We start from the raw sequence: 20125 nt of genomic DNA, 5'->3' as shown, positions 1-20125 counted from the left end.
TCAAGAAGAAGAACACAGTGGGAGGGTTTGATCTACCTGACGTTAGCATGTATTACACAACCACAGTGGTCAAAACAGTGTGGTACTGGTATAACGACAGATAGTCAGACCAATGGAAAGGAACTGAAGACCCAGAAATAAAACATCAGCATACAGGCAACTGATTTTTATAAGGACCCCAAAAATATCAAATGGGAAGCAGATACCCTCTTCAATAAGAGGTGCTGGGGAAAAAAAATTATTTCTACCTGCAGGAAAACAAAGAAAAACCCTTACCTCACTCCATGCACAAGAATAAACTTAAGGTGGATCACAGACTTTGAGGTAAAACCCCAAACTCTTAGGGCCATTATAGAGGGAATTGGTACAAACCTGAGAACCTTGGCACAGGGAATACATAGGCTATCAGAGATAGGGAAGGATACAAACACAGGGGAGTTGAAAATTGACAAATGGGATATACTGATGATAAATCACCTGTGTACATCAAAAGAATTCACCAAGAGAGTAATAAAAGAGCGCACCCACTGACTGGGAAAATAACTTTAGCAATGACACATCAGACAAAGACCTTATTACTAAAATCTACAATATTTTGTAAGCTTACAATAAGAGAAAAGCTAACTTCCCACAAGAAGGTGGGAGAAGGACCTGAACAGAAGTTTCACAAGGGCAGAAATCCTAATGGCCAATAAACATATGAGAAAACATTCCCGATCATTAGCCATAAGAGAAATGCAAATTAAAACAGCTATGAGATACCACCTAACACCCTCAAAGGTAGCCCAATTTAAACAGTGAGAAAGTAGCAAGTGTTGGAGGGGCTGTCGGGAGACAGGAACTCTCATCCACTGCTGGTGGACCTGTGGGTATGTACAGCGATTATGGAAATCAATTTGGCGATTTTTCAAACAGATGGAGATTGAACTACCATCCGACCCAGCAATCCCCCTACTGGGCATATACCCGGAAGAGGCAAGAAACAAACCATGGCCAGACATCTGCACTCCAATGTTCATCGCGACACAGTTCACAATCGCAAGGAACTGGAAACAACCCAGATTTCCATCCAACAATTGAATGTATCAAAAAACTGTGATACGTGCATATAATGGAGTACTATGTGTTCCTAAAATGCAGCGATGAACGTATGAAGCACATTGCCGCATGGGAAGAACTTGAGGAAATCATCCTGAGTGAAGTAAGTCCAGCACAAAAGAATAAGTACAACATGAGTTCATTGAGGTAAGCTTAAAAACAAACAAACAAATGGGGCATAGAGGGAAAGCTACTATATGCATCCCTGAAGGGAGGTCCAGCAACTATGGCAGGGGCCAAACCCAATCCAGGGATATGTACGACAACCAACTAAATAAAGAGCAAAAGAAATAAGACATGAGCGGCAGGAGGAACAGGGCACTAGACCACCCAAGGAGAGGGTATTGTTTATATCTCCACAGGAAATGGAGAGAGAGACTAGGCTTCACCCAATGAGCCAACATGAATACAGTATACCGGCATGTACCAGGGAACCAATAGAGAGGTCTGAGGGGCCGAGTCCAATCCCAACTATGTGGACAGCACCCCCTCAGAAGAATGCACTTCAGAGGACAGCACTGGGGCTACAGCTTGGGGAGAGGGGCACGTCAGATTAGAGCACACAGGAGAGACGAAAAGAGGAGATGGGGAAGAGGACATCCTGGCCCACCAAACCCCGAGGACGATGTTCCTGCTCAGAGCAGACAACACATGGGGAGGACCATAGGGCTGGCCCCACCATGGGACAAGGTGTCCCTCATTGAACCATGATGCTGCAGGGGACAGCACTGGAGACACGGTGCAGGAGTAGTGTACGGTCTGGCCCCATCACACTGGGGCAAGGCACTGAGGACATAAAGCAGAGCAGCAGGGTGGGCGGGGCAGAGTAATGAAATCCCTGGGGAATACCAAAAATAGACTTGGGAAACAGAGTGTGGCACCCCATCAGACTCAACTGGAAAACACGCATAAAGCCCAACAAACAGACCTTGAACTATTTATAGGCTTTTCCATTTTTGCCAGTGGTTTTCTTTTTATTATTGTTATTTTGTTCTTGCTTTCTGATGTTGTTGTTGTTATTGTTTTGTTGGTTTTGACTTCCTTTGTCATTTTATTTGGCTTTTCCTGGTTTTTGCACTTATTAATGTATCTGCATGTCTCTCTAGATAAGATAGGCGGGATAAATAATTCAGAGATGAAAAGAACTGGGACCAATGGTTCTGAGATGATACAGGAGAAGGGAAGGTGGGAAAAAGCAAGAGGGGGGGGGCAACCCAGGGGCAAGGGAACAACAAGTGAACTAAAAAAGAGAGAAAGAGTTCCAATCTCAGAAACTCACAGGGGTAGTTCTACCCCGCCCTGCAGCGTCACGATGTGTCAGAACGGACTCGATGGCGGCGAGTTGGGTTTGGGTTGTGGACAACAGAACTACACAGTACATCGTGGTGGGTTTTGTCAGAGTCAGTGATGTGCTGCGTTGACTCTTAGTCTCCACTCTTGCTGTGAGTTCTAATATACCCATTGCAATGGCTACACAGAATTTAAGAACAAAATTCATGATTGAAGGTTTTATTAATATAAAAAAAAACCAAGTTCCTAAGCCCCAGCCCAGAGCGACGGCATTCATTCCCTAATAAAATGCCACCAAATGGGTGGGCTACAAACACAAGGTTGTGTGGTTTTGTAGTTCTGGACCCCACTCGTCTGTCCCTTTGTCACACTGCTGTGACTTCCACGTTGCTGTGATGGAGAAAGATATGTTATCAGTATGTCAAATAGCAGCAGGGCCACGGGCTTCAATGGAGCTTCCAAACTCAAAACAGACTGGGAAGAAAGAAGTGATCGTCCACGTCTGAGGACGTCGCGACTAAAAATCCATGAGCAGCAGTGGAGCGTTGTCAGTGGAGCAGAGTGCCAGAAGATGAGTCCCTCGGGTGGAAAGACACTCAGATACAACTGAGCAAGAGCCGCCTTGCCAACGCCGAGTCAGCGTTCATGGTGTGAGCAGAGCAACGCTTTCAGGACCGGCTAGGGGAGCATCACTCCAAAGGAGAAACAAGAGCGGCAAACATCCACTCAGCATCGGAGCATGGCACCTCCGAAGTAGGAAGCTCGGAAAATGGGAAGTCATTGAAGCACCTTAAATGGAGCACACACAGATCATAATCTGGCCTTAGCCATTCTGCATCAGACAATCAGCTGGTGTGCTGTGCCAGGAATGCTGGCCTCGCGAGGAACCGTGTCATGCTGACCACCCCAAAGGACACTTTATTCTCTACTTTGAAATCCAATGCTGCCTACAAGGAAGATCCGCTAAACAAGATATTATTCAGATGTATTCACCACTCACTGAAGCCAATGAGCTTAGTAGGTATTATGAGTCGTTGTGCCATCAAGAGATAGGCTGATGTCCTCACCCCTGATAACAGGCTCTCTGAAAGTGTTATCAGTTACCTACTGAGCCAGGGAGTCTAAGGAATGCTCTGTGATCTGCCATCTGAACAAGCTCTCCACATCGCCCTGGAGGACCATGTTCCATGACGGGAGAGCCAGGCAACATAAGAAAGGGTTGGATTGCGAGTAAATTGCTGCGTCGTCACCACCAGCTTTGTCTGTGTCTCGCCCTGCCTCGGTGTTGACCATGTGCCCTCTCACACTGACACTTATTCCAGCCAAAGAGCGTCAGAGCCAGGCGAGGCCTCACACTTCTGCCCCCTGACCATCTCTCGGCCTTTGAGCTCTCCCTCCCGTCACCCTCTGCTCCGTCCCCATTCCAGCCGTCCAAGTGTAAGGAACATTGTTGCCCTCTATGTTCCGCATCTTGCCAGAGAACGTCCTGTCAGGTCACCATATAATGCACTGTATCCTTCCGGTGGATAGACGGTCGTAGCTCACATATGGAAGGGGTCAACCAAGGGGCTCGCGAAAAGCTAAGACTCCCAGAGAGAGTGAACGAAGATAACACGTTGCCGAATGGTGCCTCCTGGCAGCACGAGATGCTGAGGTTCTACTCAAGAAGGTGTTCAAAACCTCATGCTCGTTCTCCTCATCTGACTCTGGAGGAACAGACAAAATCACTTGCCCAGTGCCTGCGCTCCTGTCTCCTGCTGCACACCACCCTGTGAGCCCAGCGCATCTACCCAACCCCGGCCCATGCAAATCAGCCCTGGCAGCTGCCACGCGAGCTTCAGAGGCTGCATCTGCCCTTTGGCAAAGCACAACGAATTCAGACCTGCATTCCCACAGGGGGGCTGCTGAGGTTCCCGGAAGGGCTGGAACGAGCAGGAAAGGCTTGCCAAGGCAGTTGAAATAAGCAATGATCTTTGCTGGATTTTCTGCACCCCCACGGTCACCACAACCGCAGACCATAAAAAAAAAAAATCGCAGCCTATGGGCAGGCCGGTGCTATTTCCTAGACTACGGTGGCTCCTGGTTCACAATTTGGAATGTGAAGGACCGTGGCTGGCATGCTTTCCTCTGGAAGTTGGTGTCATTCATCTGAGCTCCAGGATCAAGCCCTGCTATGAAAAGCGCAAAGCTGGGAAAGTCAAATGCTGCCCTGTAATGTAAGCTGCTGTGAAAAACAGTCTGGCAGCCCCTCAAAAAGCTAAAGATAGAATAACCATACAATCCAGTAATTCCCTCCCTAGGTTCCAAACGATTTTGAAGGAGAGACTCGGAGCTGTTGAATAGATGAGCGGGTATATGAAGCAACACTCCCAGCAGCATTATTCACAGCAGCCCCAGGGTTCGCGTCAGCCGGTGAGTAGAGAAATGAACTGTGGTACAGGAGAGGGCTCAGACAGCTCTACTGTACACCAGAGACTATGGTCAACTTGATGATGGTGGGTCAAACTAAGTGCGATATGATATTTGGTCAATTGGCCGTCCTCTTCACCCAACCTGAACTTAGTCTAGGCTTAACTATGTCTAGCTTGTTCCACAACAGAACTTTCTTCTCTGGCTTTTAAATATTGTCGGTGGTCTTTTCTTTCCTACTGTTTCTTTATCTTTTTCTCTTTATCTTATTTTCTTCTGTTTCGTTTTGGCTTTGTTTTCGTTTTTTCTGATATTAATGAAGCACAGAAGGAGTGGATGCATAGAGATAACCAATCAGCAATAACCAATAACTGATGCAGTGGTTTATTGGATTAAAACAGGTGGTGGAGTGAGCAGAAGTGAGGAGCAAACAGTGAATGTGAGAGGGGCAGAGAGCATTAGAACTGATTGTGATGATATATATACAACTCTCTTTAAAAATGATTGAACTCTGAAAGTTGTGATAGTCTAGGTACTTTAGAGAAACAAATTCACAGAAACTCATGTATAAGAGAGAGTTTTACATAAAGGTTAAGTACACGTCAAAAAACAACCCAACACAGTGCTGCCCAAGCCCACAAGTCCAACATTAACCCCTATGTCCAACACCAATCCACAAAGTCCTCCTCCATCTCACAAAACACACACAATGATGCAGACTGCAGGAGGAAAACCGAGTAAGCAAATGTGTAAACATCTCAGCTCTGGCAGGGGTCTCCACACGGCTGCTCCAGAACTCAAGGCTGCATCAGCGTAGGTCCTTGTGGCTTCTCCTCAGGAATGTCCTGCAGGAAGTGAGCCTTGTCAGTTGAAGGAAGGAACTGGCTAAGGCAGCGGCATCCTGGTCCGACCATCAAAAAGCAAGAGACCCAAGAACTAGAAAGGCGAGGTTCACCAAGCCATTTATCTCGCCGCCCTTCAATTAATCCCACATGTGTTTATCAGCCAGGATGGCACAATAAACTACCTCAATCCACCCCTTGCCAACTTGACATATGTGCATAATTCTTTAGCCTCACAATTTCAATTAAGTAACACCTACACCTTAATCCTATAATCCTGTGAATATGTTTCCCCACCTATGAAAGTTTGTAAGCCAACCACTTCATGCCTTTATCCCCCCAATTTTGGGTATCCAATTTCTATCCTGCCCACTTACACCAACCCAGTGCTCTGAGAAGACAGTCCTATTTCTTGACATGAAGAATCTTCATTCCAGTTGGAACCTTGTGAGTCCGCATCCATAAGCAAACTCAAATCCGGACAGGCCATCATGAAGTCAGCAACAATATGCACCAGTTCACAGGCTCAAAACTCTCTTCATCTGGTCAGGTTCTGGTAAACTCAATGTGGGCTGCCTCACACAGCCTCCTCAGGATGTCCATTGGTCACCTTGCCTTTAGACCATGGGCTCTCACCAATACTCAACAAGCCTAGCCTCCTCGGGCTAGGTCATAAACCTTAGACAAGTCAACCTGCTCTCATCTTCTCCTCTTTTTCCAATAAACCAAGTCCACAGGTGTCAGTGGCCAAACTCAACCCGTCTCTCTATTGCTGCATTTCTCCCACTTACACTCAACAAGTAGATCCAGGTGGTCACCTAGCAAGCATTTCCGCCTGCTCACAGGCTCCCTTTAACGTTCAGTCCTAGAGGGGAGTTTTCTTCATGGTTCCAGATTTTTTTCCAGCTTCTGACAAAGACTTCTGGTTCCTGAGTACTCCAAAGCACTGGGTGGGGCATATATTTTCAAAGTTTTCTTTGCAGGCATGGCCTAAACCCATCTAAAGATCAATTTTTCATGGCTGAAAGAAAGCGGACTTACAAACTTTCTATTTTCCTACTTTCCATATTTTTCCCAGAAAACAACCAAGTAAAGTGTGGCTTTATCTGACCTCTGGCTGGACAAAGAATAAAAACCACCATGATGGAGAGGTCAAACAAACATCTGCTCTCCATCTTATGATTTGCTTCTCCAGTACTCCACTCCCAAAGTACCATAATGTGATAGTCTGGGTACTTTAGAGAAACGAATCCACTGAAACTCATGTATAAGAGAGTTTTATATAAAGGTTATGTGCACATCAAGAAAACATCCCAACACAGTGCTGCCCAAGCCCAAAAGTCCAACATTAACCCCTATGTCCAACACCAATCCACAAAGTCCTCCTCCATCTCACAAAACACACGCAATGATACAGACTGCAGGAGGAAAGTTGAGTTAGTGAATAGGTAAGTATCTCAATGCTGACAGGGGTCTCCACGCGGCTGCTCCAGCACCCAGGACTGTTTCAGTGGCTTCTCCTTCCATGTGGCTTCTCCTCAGGAATGTCTTACAGAAAGTGAGCCTTGTCCGTTGAAGCAGGGAACTGGCTAAGGCAGCTACACCCTGGTCCGACCATCACAAAGCAAGAGACCTGAGAACTAGAAAGGTGAGGCTCACTGAACCACTTATCCCTCTGCCCTACAATGAACCCCACATATTTTTATCAGCCAGGTTGGCACAAAAACTAACTACCTCAGAAGTGTATGATACATGAATATTATATCAAGAAAACTATTTTTAAAGAAAGAAATCAGAGGCCTAGTACTACCCAACCTAAGAACCTACTACGTATCCATAGTAGTCAAAACAGCCTGATACTTGTATCAGGGCGCTGGGACTGGCCACGTCCAGGGGCGTCATGAAGAGAGAGGTGACCACTGCTCCAGTGCCCGAGGCCACCATTGGTTGGAGGGGGGCTAATGCCCCGGGTCCTGGTCCGCCATCTTGTAGTCTCACTCCTGACTCTAGGCCGGTGCTCACGCGGTGCAGCACCCGGGACCGGGCAGACCCATAGGGGCTCCGCTGTCGGTGCACGGTCCGCGGGCGTTCGCCCCACTTGGAGGCCTCTGTGTGCTTTCTTCTCTGGCTTTTAAAATATTGTTGGTGGTCTTTTCTTTCTTATACTTTATTTCCATCTTTAGATGATTATTAATTTTTATGATTATTTCCATCTTGATATGATTATTAATTTCTGATTAATTATGTTTCTTATTGCTCCTGTTAGATTTTTCATTTCGTGAAGCACAGAAGGCGTGGAGTCATAGAGACAATAACTGATGCAGTGGTTGATCGGGGTGAAGAGGGTGAGGGGAATTAGGGAGCAAACAATGAGTGCCAGAGGGAGGAGGGAGCATTAAAACGGATTGTGATGATGTATATACTCTTTTAAAAATCAATTTAATTATCAAGGGTAAGGTTGCTTAGAGAAGAGGTATGCTCTAGCCCAGGTGGCGAAGAAGCATGGTAGTAGGGCAGGAGGAAAGTCAAGGGAGATGGAGGAAAGAGCTAGGAGTCAAAGGGCATTCATGGAGGTCTAGACAAAGACATGTACATGCAAATATATATAGGAGGATGGGGAAATAGATCTATGTGTCTATATTTATAGGTCAAGTATTAAGGTGGTGGAAGGACCTTGGGCCTCTACTCAAACACTCTCTCAATGCATGAATACCTTCTTTTATTAAATTGGAACTCTGTGATGCTCACTCTCCCGACACAACTCCTGGAGCCAAAGTGGGTGAACAAGTAAATGTGGTGAAGAAAGCTGATGGTGCCCGGCTATCAAAAGAGATAGTGACTGGGGTCTTAAAGGCTTGAAGATAAACAAGCGGCCATCTAGCTCAGAAGCAACAAAGTCCACATGGAAGAACACACCAGCCTGTGTGATCGAATGGTCCCAAAGGGATCAGTTACCAGGCATCAAAGAACAAAAAATCATATCATTGACTGCACACCTCCATGATAGGGTCGCCGAAGACAAACGGGTGCATAAGCAAATGTGGTGAAGAAAGCTGATGGTGCCCGGCTATCAAAAGAGATAGTGTCTGGGGTCTTAAAGGCTTGAAGGTGAACAAGCGGCCATCTAGCTCAGAAGCAAAAAAGCCCACATGGAAGAAGCACACCGGCCAGTGCGATCACGAGGTCCCAAGGGACCAGGTATAAGGCACCATGCAAAAAAAACCCGATATAAGTGTGTATATGTATGCGTATATATGTGTATATGTATATGTATATATATACCATATTAAATGAAGGGGGAAGTGCAGAGTGGAGACCCAAGGCCCAAGTGTCGGCCAATGGAGATCCCCTCATAGAGGCGTTTAGGAGAGGAGATGGGTTAATTAGGGTGCGAGGTAGTACCGATGAAGAACACAGCTTTCCCCCAGATCCTGGATGCTTCCTCCCCCCAACTACCATGATCCGAATTCTACCTTGCAGGGCTGGATAGGACAGAGGCTGTACACTGGTACATATGAGGGCTGGAGGTACAGGGAATCCAGGGTAGATGATACCTTCAGGACCAAGGGTGTGAGGGACGATGCTGGGAGAGTGGAGGGTGGGTGGGTTGGAAAGGGGGAACTGATTACAAGGATCCACATGTGACCTCTTCCCTGGGAGAGGGACAGCAGAGAAGGGGGGAAGGGAGACTCCGGATAGGGCAAGATATGACAAAATAACGAGGTATAAATTACCAAGAGCACATGAGGGAGGGGGGAAAGGGGATGGAGGGAAAAAAAAAAGAGGACCTGAGGGGCTTAAGTGGAGAGCAAATGCCTTGAGAATGATTGGGGCAGGGAATGTATGGATGTGCTTTATACAATTGATGTATGTATATGTATGGATGGTGATAAGAGTTGTATGAGTCCCTAATAAAATGTAAAAAAAGAAAAGAGGAGAAAAAAATGATTAGGGCAAAGACTGTACAGATGTGCTTTATACAATATGTATGAACTGTGATAAGAATTGTATGAGCCCCTAATAAATTGTTTTTAAAAATCAATTTAATTATGAATATTATATCAAGAAAAACTACCACAAAAAAATAAATCAAATTTGAACAGTGGTTACCATGGGTAAAGGAGGAAGAGTTTTTGCTTAGTTTTAACATGGAGTTTATGTTAATGGTGGTGGAATAATTTGGAAAGGGATATCAATCATGGTTGTACAACATGAAGAGCATAATCAGTGGCACTGAATTGTATGTGTAGCAGTTATTGAATTGGAGAATGTTCTATTATATATATTTTCTCCATAACTTTAAAAACTTACATGAATAACAGTGAGTCCAAGGAAGAAGAAAAGGTTCTAAAATTGACTGTGGTGATGATTGTACAACTCTTCTTGATATGATTGAACTATTGAATTGTATGATATGTAGATGACGTGCCAGTTTGTTTTTTTATCATTTTCCTCATTTAAAAAAAAGTTTTATTAATCATTTCATTGGGGGCTCTTACGAATCTTATGACAATCCGTTATTTCAATTGTATTACGTACACTTGTACATATGTTGCCATCCATCAACATTTCCAAAACATTTTTTCTTTTAAAAAATTAATTTTATTATTATTTTTACATCATTTTATCGGGGGCTCGTACAGCTCTTCTCGTAATCCATACATACATACATCATGTCAAGCACATTAGTATATGTTTCCATCATCATTTTCAAAACACTTTCTTTGTACTAGAACCCTTGGTATCAGTTCATCTCCCCCACCCCTCCCACAACTAATGCTTTTTATTTTCTTCTCTCTTTTTAACCAAAAATATTTTAAGCATGCAATATCATGCTCTACTCACAAGTTTGACTGCTGTTTGAGGTTTTTCCTTTTCATTCTGTATAGCTAGCCTCAGTAGCTTCCCATGACATCCAAAGAAACTTCTCTTCCAAGAGTTGGAAACTAAAGCTTGAATATGACAGTAGCTGGTCGTAGATCACAACAAACCCAGAGCAAAAACATAGGGCAAGGGGCTTTAGATTTTCTATTACTCTAACTAATTACACCTATGAAGATGTAATTTCCAAATAATATCCCATTCAGAGGTACCAAGGATTAAAACCTGAACAAAACTCTTGGGGGAACACAATCAAGAGTTATCAAATATGGAGCCAACGCTGGTCCATTGAAAGATCCAGGGCTTCTAACTGGCTTGTTCAGTTTGATCCTCTTGCTGAGAGCCTGCATTTCTAGGTCCTTTGAATCAGAATCAAGATCCCCAGGTGAGTCTGCAGAGCCCCACGTGGTTCTTAATGTGTAGATAAAACTATAGAACCCAAACTCACTGTGGTGGAGTTGGTTCCACCGTGTGGTTTTGTGAGACTGTAGCTCTTTACCAGTGTAGCAAAACCCATCTTTCTTCAGTGGAGCAGCTGGTGGTGTTGAACTGGGGATGTGTGGTTAATTCGCAGCCAGCCCAACCACAAGGCTTCTGTTACATTACCTGTGAAAATAGAGGTTCTTTCTGCATCTTGTTGAAATGCCGATTCCGTATCTCTGGGCTGGGAGTGACACTGTGGCTCTTCCTTAAGGTGCTTTGCTAACCGCCTCCCCCCGAGTCCCTCAGGGTCAAGACAAGGAGCTGCTACCGGATCCACCAGAGCCAGCCCGCTCCCTCCTGCCCAGACACATCACTCCGCAAACAAACACTGAAGCATTTCGCTTTGGTTTTGAAAAGAAGAACCAAAGATCATCCATTTGCTCCGGCTTGCTGGTGACTGTTGGCTCTGTCAGCCCGAAAGCGGGTCCAGCTGGATCCCAGAACCAGCAGCTTGGGGTTAATGTGAGAGCCCCTCCAGGTAACACGCCCCAAGCTGGAATCTGCCCTTGAGCAGCAGGAGAAAGAGGTCCTTTCCAGCTCAGGCCAGGTGGTGGGAAAACAATGCTCAGCTGACGAAGCCCCAGCCCCGCTGTCAAGTTATCTCCACCTTCAGCCATGGCCCCTGGGGCAGCGCACCTCGGAAACAACAGACGGTGACGGGCCTGCTACCTGCTCCTGTGTGTGCACCAGGGGCTGGTAGGCAGACCCCCAGACTTGCCTACCCAGCATCCTCAGGGCCTAGAGAACTTGCTGGTGGCTGCTCTTCCACATAAGCACGACCTTCTACTTCCTGAGGCTAAAGGACAGGGAGAGACGGAGTCTACATTTTGGCCCCGGGAAGCATGTCCGTCCCACTGGTGACTGGCCTCCCTCAGCCCTCTCAAAGAGGTGGATGGTGAGTTTAGGGAAGCAACCCCGGAAACCAGATGGTCCGCGTTGAGGTATCAGGGAGTCAATCGCAGACCCCAAAGAAAGCCCACTACAGAATGGCATTTACATAATGTCATGTCCACCAGAGAACGCATTTCTGCTAAAGCATAACTAGATCATAAAGGTCAACATAAACAAACTGCGATGGTGGTTTATGGGCAAAGGAAGGGAATGGGACGGGAGCCATGGGGACAATGGCCTTTGGTCCGTGAGAAGAAAGGCCCATTCTGGTAACGTGCCTTGAGCAGAGGGGTGGCAATAACAACCCTCGGTACCCCAAGCCTGGAGCTTTACAAAGAAACGAGAGGCACATGCAGGAGACGGTGACAAGAGCACATTTGGACAGATGGGGAAGCAGAGTTTGGCCTCCCGAAAGGACTCAGCCATGGGCGCACCTGTACTTCCCAGGCGAGCTAGTAAAAGGCCAACCCCTGCCTCAGTGGGTTAGCTGGCCGCAGACTCCTGAGTTTTACAAAACTCCATGAGCCTAACGAGTCTCCAGGGCAAAGAGAATTCCGCTAATGTGCCCTAAAGGCTCTGGAGGTAAAGGGTCAAAGGGCATCGTCAACCCAGAAGCTGGAGGAAGAGGGGTTCTTAGAGGGGAAGGGGCCAGATGGGTGACTTATGATGGACTTTGTTTTGGAAGCGGGAGTAGAGGAGACACCTGAGGGGGGCAGGATGCCCAGTGAAAGTCTGAGAAAAGGAAGCAGTAGACTCTAAGAACAGAGGCCAAAGTGGGGGGCCAGGGCCTATGTGAACACAGCAACCAATGCCTTGTACACAGACAGGCACCCTGAGTCCTTGGGCCTTCCAATGCTCTCTTCACTGTCTCGCCAAGGCCCCTACCCACCCAGGGTTTGCTAATGGGCACCTTCTCACCCTACCCTTGACCAAAACTATGTTAGACGGGGTTCTCTAGAAAAACAAAACCAGGACGCTAATGATTTTATATATATTTATATAGGTAGATAAAACATAAGAAATAATTATAAAGCAGTACGAATGACTCAGGGCAACTCACTTCTGTGAGACAGCTAATACATTGGCAGTCCTTCAAGTCTTGAGGGCTGCCAGGTAGTCCTCTGTAGAGCAATTCAGGCTATCTGGCCACAGGCAGCAAACAGCAAGGCAGGTCACCAACAGTCAGCCAGATGACAGGGTCCGATAGTCCCAAGCTCAAGCGATAAATACTTCAGTAGCGTGGTGAAGCAGGTCTAGAAGGAACCTCAAACTACAGTGACACAGTCCAGAGGTAGTACAGCTTGCAAATTGAGGCACAGAACAAGCTAAGGCAGCTGCACACCGATCCGATCATCAAAGAGCAGGAGACAAGAAAGGTGAGGCTCGCCGAGCCGCTTATCTTTCTGCCCTTCAATTAATCCCACATGTGTTCATTGGCCAGGTTGGCGCATTAGCCTACCTATCACAGAGGGAAGGTGTTGTTATCCCCATTTTGCTGAGAGGAAACTGAGATTCAAAGATGTTAAGGGACTTTTGCTGAGTCAATAGCTCCCCTAGAGGGAAAAAGGGCTTTGTCCAAAGCCTTTTCCTTCCTGTACTTGGCTGCACTGCATCCAGGTCATCGGGCTGCCTTGCTCTTCAGTTATTCTTTTATTGAGTTTATTGATCTATTTGACAGCACAATGTAGGCATTGGAGAAACAGTGATGAACAAGGCAGAGTCCCTGCTTTATATGAACATGCCAATAAGGAGAGACAGGCAACACATATCTAAACAATTCTATAAGATAATTTTCCATAACAGGTAGTGTAGTGCAGGAAAGAAAAGAGAACAGAGATAGATAAGATAGAGGATAGACAGTCTGGGAGGAGCAGAGAAGTAAAAAGGGAACCTTTAAGGGGTATTAGTGAGCTCTGGTTACCTATTGGGCTGCTAACTTCAAGGTCATCAGTTCAAAACTACCAGCTGCTCTAGGGGAGAAAGATGAGGCTTTCTACTCTTTTAATGAGTGAGTTACCATCTCAGAAAACCCCAGGGGCAGTTCTACCCTGTCCTAGAGGGTCACTCTAAGTCAGAATAGACTGTGGCAGCGAGTTTGGTTTTTTGTTGGTTAGGAGATATTATCAGAGAAGACTTCTCTGATGGTATAGCTAGACCCTGCGTGATAACTAGGAGCCAGCCTGGAAATACAATGGGAGGAAAATAGTTCTAGGACAAGGTGACCACAGGTACAAAGGCAGGATTAAAAGTGGAAAGAGAGGGCCAGAAAGGCCAGTTAGTCCAGAGCATCTTCAGCACTAGAGCACAGGCTCCCAAACTTGCTTGGCCTCCCAGTCTCTTTTCAGACAAAAAAAAATTACTCAGCATCCCCCTAGAAATTAAAAACTTCTGTACTAGAGCCCATCATCCAGGATAAAGTGTAGGTATCTGCTTTGCAGCCCACTAAAGAGGAGCTAGCAGAGCTTGCTGTTCTTCAAATCACCTAAGGCAACGGTTCTCAACCTGTGGGTCACAGCCCCTTTGGGAGTCCAATGACCCTTTCACAGGGTTTGCCTGATTCATAACAGTAGCAAAATTACAGTTATGAAGTAGCAACAAAAATAATTTTATGGTTGGTGGGGGGTCACCACAACATGAGGAACTGTATTAAAGGGTCGCGGCATCAGGAAGGTTGAGAACCACTGACCTAAAGGCTCCTGCAAAGATGTAGTTGGATCAACTAGTTTGTTTCCAATTTTTATTTACCACTGTGTTAGCCGGGTGGACTAGAGAAACAAATTCATAAACACTCATGTGTGTAAGAGAGAACTTTATATCAAAGAGCAATTAATTGTACATTAAAAAATATCCCAGCCCTGTCCAGATCAAGCCCATAAGTTTGATAAGGGCCCATAAACCCATATATCGATACTTGTCCATAAATTCCTCTTTAGACTCACAAGCATGCAATGACACTGAATGCAGGAAGATCACGGGTCAGTGGGTGGAAAGTCTTGTGGATCCAGTGGCGGTAGAAGCATCTCAGTGCTGGCACGGGTCTCCACAAGGCTCCTCCAGCTCCAGGGCTCTGGCTCTATCAATGTAGCTCCATGTGGCTTTTTAACAGGAATGTCTCACAGGGAGTGTATCTGGCATCCAATGAGCCATTTATCTCTGTCATACCTCCAAATGAGGTCATCAAGCTGCGACTTTATTGACAAGCTAGACTCCACCCCCCTCTCAAGTTGACACCAGATTATGTAACTACCACAATCACCAAGGTAATCTTAAAGACAAAATGACACCCTTGAATCTTGCAAAGCCTAAATCCGCCACTGTGCACATCATTTCAGTCCTGCCCTTAATCTCTGGCAATTGTTTTGCTTTGCTTTGAAGTGTTGCTATTCGTTAGATTAACATAAATTCTGTGTCCGTGTCAAATGGCCAGTTCTTTACAAAATCCCAACCCAGTTTTCTGTTTATAACTGCACTTCATTTTTAGAAGACATTAATTTATATTTTAATTGAAGGGGGTGGATTGAAATGCTGGGACCTTCAGAAAAGTGAAAGTACCATGCACCAAGTGTAAAGATCCTGTAAAGCTTGAGACTGAGTCGAAGGACTCAAAGTCAAGAGGGCACCTCTCCCTCTCTGGGACTCAGCTGGAAGTAGTCCTGTCCACTTTGGGTGAAGCAGTTTGCCTCTCTGGCCTTCAGACTCGTTTCCTACTCAATGGAGAATTTACAGGGAGATGATGGTGGCAGCGGCAGCAGCGGGTGCCGTCAGGTTGTTTCTGACTCATAGAGACCCTATGTTCAACAGCACCAAACACCACGAGGTCCTATGCTTTCCTTACAATTGTTCTGTTTGGGCCCATTGTTGCAGCCCCTGTGTCATTCCATCTTATCAAGGGTCTTCCCCTTCTTCGCTGCCTCTCTCTACTTTACCTAGCATGGTGGTTTGATTTGGTTTTTTCCAGAGACTGGTCTCTCCTGACAATATGTCCAAAGTACATGAGACAAAGTCCCACCATCCTTGCTTCTAAGGAACATTCCGGCTGTACTTCTTCCAAGACAGATCTGTTTGTTCTTTTGCAGTCCATAGTAGTTTCGATATTCTTCACCAGCACCGCAGTTCAAATTCATCAATGTCTGCTTGTTTTTTCTTCCTTGTTCAGTGTCCAACTTTCACATGCATGGGTAGCAACTGAAAACACCATGCTGGGGCTAGGCACACGTTAGTCCTCAAAGTAATATCCTTCCTTTTCAATACATTAAAGAGGTCTTGTGCAGCAGGTTTACTTAATACAATGCATTATTTGATCTCTTGGCTGCTGTTTCAATGAGTATTAATTGTGGATCCAAGCAAGAAGAAATCCTTAACAACTTCGACCTTCCTTTCACTTATCATGTTACCTATTGGTCCACTTTTGAGTTTGTTTTGTTTTTGTTTGGCGGTTGTTTTTTTCTGAGATTTTTTTCCCCAAAAGTTTTATTGGCACATAATTTACATATCATACAATTCAATAATTTAATAGTTCAATTGGCCAATCATATCAAGGTACAGTTACCACCACATCAATCTTAAAGCATCCCACACACACACAGGTGAGCATTTTGATTTTCTTTACATTGGGTTGTAATCTATACTAAAGGCTACAATATTTGATCAGCAAGTCCTCCTCACTTTCAGCAAGGAAGGTGTGTCGTCTGCATATCAAAGCTTGTTAATAAACCATCCTAATCCTCATGCCACATTCTTCTTCCTATAATCCATCTTCTCTGAATATTGGCTCAGCTAACAGATTGAATAAGTATGGTGAGAGGATACAACCCGGATGCATGGCTTGTTCTGTTGCACAACTTCCTCTTGACCCAAGTCCAAGTTCCACGTGAGCACAAGGAAGTGTTCTGGAGTCCCCATTGTTCTTAATGCTATTTATAGTAGGTTAATGATCCACACAGTCTAACATGTTTGCATAGTTAATTGAACACAAGTAAACATTTTTTCTGGAATTTTCTACTTTTAGCCAAGATCCATCTGACATCAGCAATGCTATTCCTTGAGAAAGAAATAAGATAAGTATGTGAGACACCTAAACTCGTACTCTCTCAAAGCAGGTGGTCTCCTATGTTAGTTCTGGGGCCCTAAGGTCTCACCCAGGGATGGGGACCCCATAGATGTTCCATCAAGGAGTATCCATTTGCTTCGAGAGAATATTTTGGCAGTCAAAGCTGCCACACATCATGCAAATAATGTGCCAGGGACATCTAATAACAAGCCAGAGAAAATCCCTTCCGCTCTTTTAATCTCTTTCTCACCATCGATAAACCTGCTTTCTCTGTCCCCATTCCGTTTCAGGGAGCCCCCACCTTCATCGTCATAGCACATGGTACATGCAATCCAGCGCTGTGATGCTACAGTGCGGGGCTGAACAAGATGGACCTGAGTTGCCGGCCCCAAGGCTCGGAGATGGTGCCACCACCATGGTCCATGCCCTCTGCATCAGAGGAACCAAACCCAGGCCGCATGCAGTCAATGCCCACTCCTGGTGCACCATCGCTCATGAGCCGACATAGACTTGCGCTCCATGGCATACTTCTTGGATGCAGATCACCAGCCCTCCTTGCCAGGAGCCGCTGAGTGGAGTTGAGCCAAGGATCTTCTCTTGGCAAGCAAGAGTATCACCTTTTTGTACCACCCAGGGCTCAAGGAGGCTGCGGACTCACTCTAATCTTTTTACTGAGGGACGTAGCCTGTGTGGAGAGAGCTAATAGAGTACAATTAGGTCCCAGGAGCTCTACTAGCTTCGATCTGCCTCCCGCCCAGATCCTTCTAGCCTCCTCCTGTGAATCCAAGAACTGCACAAGGCAGTGTCTCAATTCCACGGCTGCTTCCCTGCCGTCCACCGTCCCCCCAGCCCCCCACCCCACACACACCCTTGCTCACCACGTCTGAGGCAGGCCCAGTCAGAAGCCAGAGCCGCCGACACAGCCTGAGAGAAGGGTATTGAGAAGCAAATCCCCCCTCGTGGGCTGTGGAAGTCCCTGTCAGCGTCTTCTTCAGCCGTCCAGACAGACAGACACACTAACGAGGGAGGAGAGCGACAAGGCTATTCAAGAAAGTGAGTGTTTCCCCAAAGCAGAAAGCGGTTCTCCTGAAGTACAGAAAGCACGTGCAGGAGCCAGACCTGTTAAAATAGGAATGTTGGCTTTGAAGGCGCATGCTCGTCAGTTAGAAGTTCCTAACTAGGAGCCAGCACCAGGTCCGATCTCCATATCATGGCACACACACGTCCAGATTCAGCCCATTTCCTCTGGGTTGCTATGTATGTGCCATCCTCCCCCATCCTGTGCCTGCGTCAATCCAAACACCCTGTCTACTCACAGACCTCTGGGAAGCAGACATCCTGAAGTTGCTCCCCAAACTTCCTATTGTGCACACAGAACACATTGTCCTTGCAAACTCAGGACTCGGGCCTGATGTTTGTTCCATGTGTCGCCGTATGACACAGTTATTAAGAATGCAGACAGCCTGCAAGCAGTCTTACAGACCCTCAAGGATGTGAAGTCACAGCTACTTCCGCTCTGGCTGGGGACAGCCAAGCCGACCTCACATTTCTCGCTGACTCACGTTCTCTGTGTATCTGCCTCATGAGGCCACCAGCCTGCCCAAAAGATCAGCCCTCTGTGTGGCACTCCTGTGCTAAGGAGCCACTGTGCTAAGGAACATGAATGCCCGCCCCTGAGGTAAACTAGAGAAGCAAATTCATGGACACTCATGGGTGTATCAGAAAGAGCTTTATATACAAGAGCAATTGAATATTAAGAAAACATCCCAGCCCAGTCCTGATCAAGTCCATAAGTCCAATATTAGCCCATATGTCTGACACCAATCTATAAAGTCCTCTTCAGACTCATGAAACACATGCAATGATGCCAAATGCAGGAAGATCACAGGCCAGTGGGTGGGAAGCCTTGTGGATCCAGTGGCATTGTAAGCATCTCAGGGCTGGCAGGGGTCTCCACATGGCTTCTCCCGGCTCCAGAGGTCTGGCTCCATCAACCTCTCTCCATGTGTCTTCTTCACAGGGATGTCTTTCACGGAGTGAGCCTAGAGAGAAAGCATCACCTGCCTCCAAGGAGGAATACCAGAGTTCCCAGAATCCTCAGGAAAAGGCCATGCCCACACAGAGCCCTCATCAACTGTATCCTGATTGACAGGCTAGACTCCACAAGAATCCTCAAGTTGACACCGGATCATGTAATTACCACAGACAGGTATGTCGAAGACATGGCTTGGGCGGTACTCTGCGGTATTTAGAGGTATTGTCTATAAGTGTGCATGGCAGAACGGAGCTGTGGCTGCTAGGATTGTTGTCATGTGGGGGATTTCCACGCGAAGCAACCCCAGCTGACAAAGTAGAAAAGTGCTTGGCTGTACTCTTGTCAGGAGCAAATTTCCAGACTATTCTCCCATGGCGCTGCTGGATGAGTTTGAAGCATCTGCCACTTCTTGAGTGTCCAGCCTTGCCCCACCTCTACAAAATCATGAGGAAAACAAGTCCGAAGCTGAATGAGATATATAAGCCACACTCTTCTCCCTCCCAGCCATCAAGTCAATTCTGACTCAATGCAACACAGGGCAGAACTGCCCCAGTGAGCTTTCAAGACTGTCAACCTTTCTGAGTGTAAAAAGCCTAATTTTTGTCCTGCAGTGTGGCTACTGGTTTCAAACTGCTGAACTTGCTGCTACCATGCTTAACCATGACACCACCAGGGCTCCTTCAAAATTACTTACACGTGCTAAAATAGCATCTACCCGAAGCAATTAACTAAGAATATACCTTGCACAAGAATACATACATGCATAAAAGTAGATATCAAGCCAAGTAGAATGCTCCAAACTCACTGCTATTGAGTCCCTTCCTGGCCCTAAGGGATAAGGCAGAATTGCCCCCTCTGGGCTTCTGAGACTTTAAATCTTTGCAGGAGTAGCCAGGCTCATCTCTTTCCCACAGAGCAGCTAGTGGGTTTGTACCGCTGACCTTGTGGTCCTGCATAACTACTGCAACAGCAGGGCTCCTTAACGTGTTGTTCAGGGGTAGGGGAATGCGGACAAATAAGTCAAAACCAGAGAGAGAGATTGTTAGGACCGGTGATGCCAGCATGCAGCGAACTGTAGGGGGTGATTCGTTATACCCCCTCCACCTACTTGGGAGCCCTGGTGGCATAGTGGTTATGCATTGGGCT

This window comes from Tenrec ecaudatus, chromosome 8, assembly GCF_050624435.1.
Source record: "Tenrec ecaudatus isolate mTenEca1 chromosome 8, mTenEca1.hap1, whole genome shotgun sequence".
In the NCBI taxonomy this organism is placed as follows: domain Eukaryota; kingdom Metazoa; phylum Chordata; class Mammalia; order Afrosoricida; family Tenrecidae; genus Tenrec; species Tenrec ecaudatus.
Note: the sequence above shows the minus strand (reverse complement) of the source record.